Source organism: Quercus suber, unplaced genomic scaffold, assembly GCF_002906115.3.
Source record: "Quercus suber isolate HL8 unplaced genomic scaffold, Cork oak 2.0 scaffold_188, whole genome shotgun sequence".
In the NCBI taxonomy this organism is placed as follows: Eukaryota; Viridiplantae; Streptophyta; class Magnoliopsida; order Fagales; family Fagaceae; genus Quercus; species Quercus suber.
The window spans coordinates 1,085,877-1,097,377 of record NW_027069646.1 but is presented as its reverse complement, the minus strand read 5'-3'; the positions used below and the strand labels follow the sequence as shown (position 1 = coordinate 1,097,377).

Here is an 11,501-nt window from a genome sequence, read left to right as displayed (position 1 = left end):
TCAGTAAGTTCTACTAGTGGGTAGCATTAGGAAGTTGAGCGGGGAGCTTGTAGTCCTTTTGTATGAACTTTGATTCTTTCATAGTGGATTCAGGTTTGCCTTGAGGATCAGTGGGTCAAATCCTCCCCAGGTTTTTATTGTGTGGTTCCCTAGGTGATCATATCATTGTGTCTTTTATTATTCCGCTGCTTTATTATTTTGATATGATTATTTGATTGCTTTAACTTAGAATTGCATAATTTGACTAAGTAACAACTTGGCTAATTAATCTAGGCTAACCAATCTGGTTGTGTTTTAAGGGGTCTAAAACCGTTCAAAGTTTCCTAGTTAGACTAGCCACCCTAACACAAAGGTCATCCATCTTTCGTAAGTTGGTACTTACCACCCCCAGAGGGGTTGGTGAATGCTCTAGACTTATTTGAGGTATCAATGGTATCCCAAGATTGGGCATTCTCAGCTAAGAGATCAACATAATTAAAAGCCTCATTAGGATCTTTATTCAAAAATTCTCCATTGCAAATCATCTCTAAAAATTGGCGTATTTTTGAAGTTAAACTTTGATAGAAAAAACTAATTATATGCCAAGTTTTATAGCCATGATGTGGACAAGCATTAAGCAAATCTTTAAGGTATGTTTTGAATTTTCGAAGACGAAAATTTTATAAGAGGGGTAGATTGTAACACCCGTCTCACTTAAATTTAATTTAATTGCTTCTAGAATGGAGTTGATGTATTATTTAATTTATTTTGAAGGTGATATTATTTTATATTATGATATCTACAAAGAAAATAAATAAAAGAAGATGTAACGTGGAGAGTTATTTTGTAGATTATTCATATTAAACTTTTAGTCTCTTTATCAGTTAAGGAAAAGGATAAGAGATTAAAACCTATTTGGATTAGGAGTTTAAGTGTTATTGGAATCTTTTAGAGTTCCAGCCTATCTAAACAGATAAAACTTAAGTTGAGGTTAATTGGGAATTAAAGTCTTGGAAGCATATTAAAGTTGTTGGGTCTCTCTTTTATACGAGTGAATAAAAAAAAGGTTAGAGAAAGAGATAGACGTTGGATGCTAAAAGTTACGGCAAAAAGGATAAGCTTATTTTTGCTACTATTCATGAGTCTTATTGCACTTTTTGGTACTATTCAGCTTATTTTTACCTTTATCATCTATAGTATTTTTAGCAAAAAGTTTTTAGTTTTAGCAAAATAAGTGGATCCTAAACAGATCTTAAATAAGTTGTTCTCAAACAGACACTATATCTGAAACTTTCAAAGAACGAAAGTGAAGACAAGTTTCAAACTATTTTTATCTAAAGAAAATAAAAAGGCCAGCTTTGAAGTGTTTTGCGTGGAGCATGTGCTGCCAACACATTCTTGAAACTTGAGCACTTTTCACTTACTCCATCATTTTATATTTAGGGTGGATCTTACCATGAATGTGAAATGAGGAAGTACCATTCTTTATACTCTGGGAGTACCTAAGAATTACTCCAAAACATGAGACTCTTTAGTTAGGAAAAAAAATATCCTATGAGAATAAGATATGATAATGGGTTAAAAATTTAAGACTATCATACTTTTTTCTTAAATAAAAACTCAATATTTATTTTTGTTCACTTAAAATTTAATATTTTTTGTTTATCTTATGAAAGTTAAGATATGAAAAATATATTTGTAAGATAGATTTTTATACTTATTTTGATTATTTTAGTCAAATTTTCAATTTTCAATTTTTACTAATTTAATATATTTATTTATATTTAAAATAATTATTAAATTAATTATGACGTTATCACGGTTGGACTTCGTTCCAACTTTAAAAACCTTGAACATCTCCCTTTTACAGTTCTTTGAATGGTTCAGGTCTGAAAACCACGATTGACTATTTAGCAAAAGGCTTCTTATAAGTCATGTGATTAAATGATTTAAAGGGCTTGTAATTTGTGATGATGGAAGGACGAGATCATCATAAAATAGTCTTTAGTATATAAATAGCTATTCTTATGACAGTAATTTAAAAGAAGATAGGAAGGGAAAAAGGGATGACATTTATGTGCAGGTTCATTAACAATCGAGAAGTTCAACTAGTATATGTAAAAAGAAGATGCGAAGGGAAAAAAGGTATGGCAATTATTAACAAGATCATTATCATTCGAGCCACGTTTTGTGTAGGATAAAACTCACGAAATGAAAGAAGAAAAACAAACACGAATAAAAAATAAAAATAAAAAAAGAAAAAGAAAAGAAGAGGAAAGTAAAATATTACATGGTTTATATCTATGAAGGATATTCTATCAAGCTAATTTCATCTCCCATCGTCAAAGTCCAATGTTACGTTGTCCCTCACATTATCGTTCACATCAATATTTTTGTTACTAAAATCATTTTTGCAAGACTCTGTTCTCTCAACAAGTGACTTCAGTCTCTTCTGAGTTAGAATCACCATCGACCCACGAATTCTTCTTTATATTTCTTAAACCCTCCAATTCTGATGTTACATCCCTCATAGTAGGCCTATCCTCCCCTTTCAATCTTAAGCACCTGCTTGCAAGATTTGCAACTTCCTTCAGTTGCTTAACATTTCCTTCACTTGCTATGTGCTTTTCTAGAACTTCAAATAGTCTATTATTCTTGAAAAAAGAGAGAAAATATGAAGCCAGACTTCTCTCCCTCTCGGGCCTATCAAATGAAAGAGCCTTTTCACTAGTTATTAGCTCTATGAGGACCACTCCAAAACTATAAACATCACTTTTCTCAGTCAATTGACTTGTTTGCATGTATTCAGGATCCAAGTATCCCAAAGTTCCTTGCACCAATGTAGCTATTTGTGTGTGGTCAAGTGGCACCAATTTTGAAGCTCCAAAATCTGATACTTCTGCTGTGTAATTACTATCCAATAATATGTTTGAAGACTTGACATCTCTATGGATTATAGGTAGAGAAGCAGCAGAGTGTAGATATGATAGTGCTTTTGTTGTCTCTGCAGCTATCCTAAGACGAGTTTCCCATGATATGGTGGATGCTATGCTTTCATGATAAATGTACTCAAAAGAGTGTACCATTGGGTATGAATTCGTAGACTAATTAAGGAACTGGTGTCTCCAAACAACAACCCAATATTTTAACCACATTCCTATGATTAATTTGGGAAACTACAACTACCTCGTTGATGAATTGCTCAATTTGGCTTTCTTCTGCTATTTTAGACTTCTTGATGGCCACAATTCTATTATCCAATAAAAATCCTCTATAAACCATACCAAATCCTCCTTGGCCAATGATTAGAGTTTCATCATAATTGTTGGTAGCCTTCTTCAACTCCTCCATAGTGAAGATTTTTGTTGTTTCAGCCGAATTTCCTTCTTTGATGAGTTTTTGTTGTAAAATTAAACCTCCATTTTGTTCAAAGAACCTTTGTTTAAGCTTGATTAACTTTCTTTGCTTAATTATCAAGTACAAGCATGAGCTACAGATAAGCACAACTATCAAGCCTATGCCAACACCTACATTTCAAATATATATTATTAGCTTTCTTTGCATAACTTTCAAGAACATGTAATAGTTATTGACAATTTGACATGCACAATGATTAAAGCCTATACCAAGTGCCACCCTTACATTTGAAAGAAATAAAATATTATTATTAATTGATATAGCCTTTTTTTTTTTTTTTAACTGAGTAGGACTACACATGGGTGTAGGTACGAGCCTACACATGCTGTGTGTCCCTTAGGTGAGCATGTGTGTCCCTTAGGTGAGTACTGAGTTGGATTCACTAGTCACAACATGTAAGATTGATAGTGCATGCAGACGGAGGGGATAATTTTTGCATGGGATTAGGGAGATCAATTCCAATTGACAAGTATTTATTTATTTATTATTTTTTTTTTTTTGGACATGATAAATCTACATTCATAATAATATTACGAATTTTTTTTATCCCTGAAATATGCAGAAATTTGGTTTTTGCCTCTAAACTATCAAAAGTTCTTTTTGCCCTTAAACTAGTAAAAGAATCACACTTATTGTCCTTCCACTCATTTCTAGTTAATTTTCAGTCTTACATGACTAACAGAATGCCTAGCTGGTATTAATTAAAAAATAATTCACACTACTTAATTAAAAGTAAATAATGACTAATGTTATATATACAAACTATTTTACAATATTTTTACAAATTGTTGAAGTGGTTTTAGCATTTTCCAAATAGTTATTATAAATAAAAATGCGATGTTAGTGGTGGATCTAGATTAGAATTAGTAAGACTTTGCCACATCAATAGTGTGTAAAAATGTTGTAAAATAATTTGTATCTACAGCATTACTCTTAAGATGTGTTTGGTAGAGTGGATTTTAAGGAGGATGGAAAAAAAAATGAGAGAACTTTTTTGAGGGTATTTGATTAGGAGGGAGGAGGGAAAAGAGACAGTGGGATCCGAGTGTTTTCTCATTGAGCCCACCAAAAAGTTTTCTCCCCAAAATGGGGAGAAAACTAAGGGGAGAAAATGTGCAAGTGCACATGGACAAAAATGCCCATATGCACTTGGTTGATTCCACTTAGTGGCTTTTTATTTTTTATTTTTTATTTTTCCATCCAATTGCTTTGTTTACCAGTTTTTTTTTTTTTTTGTCCACTTGCATGTACACAATTTCTTTACTAAAAAAATGTGCTACTTTTTTGTTTTATTTGATGATGACATAATTGTAAATTTATACCAACTTTATTTTTCACCCTCTCATTTTTCTTCCCAACCAAACAAATAAGTTTTCCATCTCTCAACTTTTCCATCCTCCCAACCAAACACAAATGAGAGAAAACTAAAACTATGTTTGGTAACAGTTTTCATTTTCTATTTTCAAAAACTTATTTTTGGGAATATAAATAAAAAACAATTTTCTTGTATTTTTTTAATAAAAAACATGTTTGGTTAGTTGAAATTAAAAAAAAAAATGAAGAAAGAAATAGAAAATATTGAAATATATTGTTACTATATTTTGAAGTTTAGTGCTAACTCATTAAATAAGACAAATTCATCAAATCAGACTCATGTTTTCATTAATTTTTGAAAACTAGAAACTGAAAATTTTGAAAATAGCCTTTTGCATGTTTTCAATTTCCTTTAAAAATTGAGTTTTGAGAATAACTTTTGTTTTCTGTCCATTTTGGATTGTCAAACAAGTTTTTTAGTCTTAAAAATAGAAAGTTGTATCTAGAAACAAAAAATAAGGGGAAAAAAGTTACCAAATATATCATAAATCTCTTTATCCTCTCACTTTTTTATTCTCTTCTCATTTTCTATCCTCTCATTTTTTTACTCCTTCTACAAACGGACCCTTAACTTTTTTTTTTTTTTTTTTTTTTTTGAAGCAACAGGAGCCTTCATAACTTTTTTTTTTTTTTTTTTTTTTTTTGAGAAGCAAACGGACCCTTAACTAATCTAGAGCAATCCTACAAATAAGTCTATAAACATTTTACAAATTATTGACGTGGCATGCAATACATAAGCTTTTCTTTAACTAAAAGACCACGTAGATATTAAAGTTATTAACATAACTTAAATTAAAAAATCACAGATCAGACCTAATAAAAATAGAAACGAAAAAATACCCTTCAACCTTCAATGACCGTCCATCTCCTCTGCCTCCCTCTCTCCCTGCCTCTTCAATAAGTCTCTTTGTCCCCGCCACCACACACACCTCCATGCAAAATCTTAAATGGATAGAGTCTAATAAAGGATGTTTTCTGGGAGATCAGGTCAAGAATTATAACAAGAGGAAAATTTTAGATACCCAAAGAATGGATTGATATGCTTGAACTGAGGATTCACTATGTCAGCAATTAAAGCCTGAGTGCCTTATTTTGTTTTGGTATTGTTGTACTATTTTGCAGTGTCAAGTGCACAGAGTTGCTAGTAGTTTTGGGACGTTGTGCTCTATTGGTTGATTTTTTTGGCTTTTCTTAATTGTTGCAGATTTGTTCGGCTCTGGCCTATTTTGTTCCTTCGGTGAGTTATAGTTTTGATTGACGTGAATTCTTCTTTTGTGACTTAGGGTCCATTTGGATACAACTGAAAATTAAAAACTAAAACTGAAAACTGAAAAATACTGTAGCAAAATAATTTTTAAATGTGTGAATAGTACCGTGAGACTCATTTTTAATGAAAAAATTGCTGAAAAGTAAAATTTGTGGGTCTATGAACAGTAAAATTTGTGCTGAAAAGGTGGAAAAAGTAAAAATTGTGCATAAACAGTAGCCATTTTGTCTCATTTTCACGTGCCAAAAAAAAAAAAAAAGGGAGCAAAATGCAGACGCAGACGCTTTCAGCCGAAACCAAACGTACACTTAGTGTAGGTTTGGATAGCAATTATATTGCGTCTACGTTTGCGTTTTGCTATTTTTTTTTTTTTTTCAACGCTTTTTAGCTTTTGGAGACAAGAATTACTGTTCATATACTGTACATCACTGTTCACACACTGTTCATGGGACCCACAACCACTTTATTCAAAAAAAAATATTAAAAATGAGACCTATGGTACTATTCACATATTTAAAATTTATTTTGCTACAGTGTTTTTAGTTTTCAGTTTCAGCAAAAATAAGTTGTATCCATCAAAAATTAGTGTCCGTCTTATTTTTGCTACTATTTATGGGCTTCATTGCACTTTTTGGTACTATTCATGAGTTTTATTGTACTATTTCATCTAATTTTTATCTTTATCTACATACTTTCAACAAAAAGTTTTCAATTTCAGCAAAATAAGCGGATTCCAAACATATCCTTAATAAAAGTGATCTCATTCATTTTTAAAAAAAAAAAATCATGCAAAGCGGAACAACAAGAAGAACAACTAAAGAAAGTGCAACTTTCAATAGTAACCACAACCATAAATGTAAAGGTCAATCATCAGAACAATCTACCCATTTCAGGAAATTTAGAGGCCTGAAGGGCCTTGCCAAAAATGCAGAGATAGGAGCGGTTGAGAGAAAAGGGGTGAGATGGACTGTCTACTCCATTTGTTTTATGACCAACTTGAACTTCAGGTGTGGTGGTGCCAGCAAAGAGATGAGATTGAAGAGGCAGAAAGTTGAAGGGTTTTTTAGTTTTAGGTAAACTACGTATTTGGTCCCTATCCTATACACTATATTTTAATTTTGATCTCTAACCTTGCAATTATGTCAATTTAACCTTCTATTACTGTGTCAATTTAGTTTTTGCCGTTATCTTTTGGATGAAAATTGATGATGTATCTAATAGCCAAAACAAAAAATTTGCTTCCGTTAATGTGACAATAAACTTAAATTTTATTTTGGTCATTTGCCATGTTAGTAATTTTGATCTAAGATATAACAGCGGAGACTAAATTAACACAACATTGAAAGGTTATAGACTAAATTGAAATATAGTGTAAAAGGTAGAGACCAAATATATATTTTACCCTTTAGTTTTTATTTTTATTAGGTCTAATCCGTGATTTTTATAATTTGAGTAATGTTAATAACTTTATATCTGATGTGTATTTTTAGTTTAAACAATGTTGATGCCCATTTTTGACAAAGGACCCAATAGCAGAAGAAGCCCAACAATAAAGAAGGTAAGAAGAAAATAAGGGGCAAAATGGTAAAGAAATAAGGAAACAAGCCTAGTGGGCCAGAGTGGCAAGATTGATAACCAGCTGGCCCATGAAAATAATAAAAGGTAAAGAAGAAATAAATGAGCCAAGGATACCCAAGAAATGAAGTAGTAAGTCCATGAGAATAATAATAAGTAAAGAAGAAGTAAATGGGCCAAGGGAGCTTAGGGAATAAATTAGTAAACTCAATGGGATGACATGGTAGGAATGATGGCCAATAAGCCCAAAAGGGTAATAAGAGGTAAAGATGTAGTAAAAGGGCTGAGGAAGTCCAAGGAATTTAGCAATAAGCCCATAGGAGTAAAAAGAGGTAAAGAAGAAGTAAATGGGTCGAGGAAACCCAAGGAATAAAGTGGTAAAACGGGTTGACATGGCAGGAATGTTGGCCAACAAGCCCAAAAGAGATAAAGATGTGGTAAATGGGCCAAGGAAGCCCTAAGCAAAGGATTAATGAAGAAATTGGTTGATATGGCAGGAACATCAACCCATAAGCTCACAGGGTAATAAGAAGTAAAAAGAAAAACAAAGTTGTAGCAGACACAATGAATAGGTATGGCAGGATTAGTGGCCAAAAGGGCCACGGCCATAAAGAAGAAAGCATGAGCTTAGTAGGAAGATGAAGGCTTTCGCCTGAGTGATACCTAGCCAAGGAAGGGATGAAAGGAAAAAAATATGAGCCCAAAAGGTCACGCATCCTTCACGCCACAAAGGATAAATATCAACTAGTATGAATAGTAGAACCAAACAACACAAGGGCAGCAAAAATGGTGTGAAGGCTCGAAAGAAACAAATTTAGATGAAGTGGAGCATGCACAAAGGGTCAAGGTACCACCTACTTGTACCTAGGCAATACATGGAAAGTGGACCATGGGTTAAGGTATTTAAAGGGTGTGGTTTGACGGTGGGGAGAAATGGGGTCTATTCTGGGGGTTCCCACTTAAACTTCTTTGGGGGAAATGTCCTAGTGGGATGACATTTCACCCAAAAGAGGTACGTATGGGGTGGGACCACTTGATGCATACCATAGAGGTAGGTAATGAGGTAGCTTAATCCTTATCCATATGGGTAAAACAAGAACAAAGAGAGGTAAGAAACAAGACAAGTAATTTTGTCAGGAAATAGAGAGTGGTGCAACCAACACACTTTGAGCAGAGGTAGTGGTTAGACAGTCAGCAGGCTAGTAGGCAGTCTTGGAGGGATGCCCATAAAGAGCCAAAAACGGTTGAGGGACAAAAGGGGTAAATCCCACAATGGCAAACAGTATATATATATATATATATATAAGGGGTAGCCATGAATAGTAAAAAGGGGAGAAACAAATGAGATAGAAAAGAAAGAGTAGAAAAAAAAGGAATATATGGGAAAAACAAAAGAAAAGAAAGAAATATTAGAAAGGAAGTAAGAGAGAAAGTAAATAGTAGAAATAGAGACATGCATCAATAGACTAACTTTTTCCTCTTGGTAGACCCACTCTCTGAAGGTTGAGAATCGAAACTCAAGCCATTTAGGCCCTTTCTCCAGAACGTGTAACTTCTATAGTAGAAGCCTTCTCTTGAGGTTACCCGCGTTGGAGATTGGTTCCTTTCTTGGGTTTGCTTTTGCTGAAAATTTCAGTCTATCACCTAGCAGACAAATTGTTTCATTAATCATGTTTATTGGGTGATTTACCTGCTAATTGGTTCGAAATCACTAAGTTATTTTTTATTATTATTATTATTATTTTGCTGTAGTGTTATTTCCACTTGCTGTATTATTCTGCCGTAACTCTTTTAACTATCTTCTCAGTGTTAGTTTTATTTATTACGATTATTATTGATGAGTAGTGTAAAATGGTCATCCTTAAAGTGACCGTCATTAATAAGGACTATCATCATTACTAAGGACAATTGTAAGCATGCAATTAATGCCCTGATATAAATTTCTCACTTAAATGGCACAAGTGTAATAGACATACAGCCTTTCCAGCTACCAGCATACAACTGTTATAGGGGAAATTATTGTGTACTTCCGGAGTACCATAAATGCGTACTCCATCCTTTCACATGAATGATGGGTCCTACTAATTAAATTCATGGTGTGACCCACCATTCATGTGAGAGAGGGGAGGTACGCATTTATGGTACTCCAGAAGTACCTAATAATTTTCCCTGTTATAGCCACCTCAAGCTAACTGTTACACAACCGTTATAGGACATTGAATAGGGAGGTTAAATGGCTATTAAATGAGCCATTTAACGCTCCAGCTCAACCATAACGCCTAAGAAGATAAATACACAGAGTATTTACTCAGAAAGAGGCTATATAAAGCCAGAAGCAACAAGTAAGTGAGACAAGCTCAATTACATACATATTATTCTAGTTCCACGAGATTTTTTTTTTCTTTTGCTTTATTTTATTTTATTTTATTTTATTTTATTTTTTGGTTGTTTGTCACTTTTTTGGTTTTAATTGAGTATAATTTTTAGCAAGAGTACATGAGTAAATTTATATAAACTTGTTTTTTCCATCCCTCCACTTTTTCACTCAACCAAACAAAAATGAGGAAAATTAAAATATTTTCTATCATCCCATTTTTTCATCCTCCCACTATTTTCTATCCTCCCATTTTTCCACCCCTCCAACCAAACAAACCCCAAAGGCTTTATGAGACTGGGATATTTTGTCACTTATCTAACTTTTCAACGTGTTCCTGGGCTGTGCTGCCTTAAATGAGATTGATAAATTCTTACAAAATTTTTAATTTCAAAAATCTAAATTGAAATGAAGAATTGTACAACTTTATAGAGAAAATTTATTTCTAGATAGATCTGTAATCTTTGTAGAAAAATATAGAAGAGTGATGAGTAATGCAATTCAGCTAATAGTCTGAAACGATCAAGTTATAGGAGGTACGATTATATCTTTTAGTGATAGATTGCCAAGAGAACAGAAATTAAAAGCTAATTGACTTTTTATGTGCTTCATTTTCTAAATTTGCATTTAATTTAGTAAACTAAACGTGTATGAAATATATAGTATTTTTTTTAATAACTTTTTCTTATCCGTGATCTAGCTCGGAAATTAGAATCAATAAAATCCATTAAAAAGAATTAACTAAAAAAAAAATGATTTTAAGAGAATTAAATGGAAATTAGAATTATAAACACCATAGAGTTACACTAGATGTCAGTTGTACCGTCCCTCTTAACGTCATGAACCTTATGCCATAGCATATCCTAGTCACGTAACCAAGATCTTGTTATTATTTTTCACTATATTCATTTTCCAAATTTCCAAATTTAATGAGCAATAGGACATACCTAGAATGGCTATCTTCAATGGAGACTTTCGCTTGTTGCAATTGTAACTGCCTTCTGTATTCTCACACTCTAAATCGGTGGAACAAATGGTATACTTTTGCTTTTCGTCTTCGCATTCATTTATATCTGATAGGAATAAGATAACACGAAAATTAATAAATTTTTGTGCATTTTGGTGTTTACATACATATCTTTGCTCACTTATATAGGCAACAGAGGTTTGGGCAAAATTTGTTGCTCACTCATATTGGCAACAGAGGGTTCAAAAGTACTAAGCACAAGTCGTTCTTCAAAATTGATTTGGGTTAAATCCAAGGAGGTTAATCAAGCTCAAACAGCCTTATTACAAGGATTGCCTTGGTTCTTAAGCATCCGGGAAAACATAAGCAGACTCTAAACATAAACAGAAAACACCAAAAAAATGTTATGGCTCAATCAAAAGCTGAAAGTAGAAAACCAAAAGGTGGTCGGAGCCAATTGCAAGTGAATCGCTTTAGCTTTTTCAATCTTTGTGGGGTAGAAAACCAAAAGGTGGTCGGAGCCAATTGCAAGGGAATCGCTTTAGCTT

General features: G+C 33.0%; 1 pseudogene; it reads right to left on the bottom strand.

Moving 5' to 3' along the window:
* Positions 1-2,408: 2,408 nt before the first annotated feature.
* On the bottom strand, positions 2,409-11,179 carry LOC112031924 (wall-associated receptor kinase 2-like; annotated as a pseudogene).
* Positions 11,180-11,501: the final 322 nt, after the last annotated feature.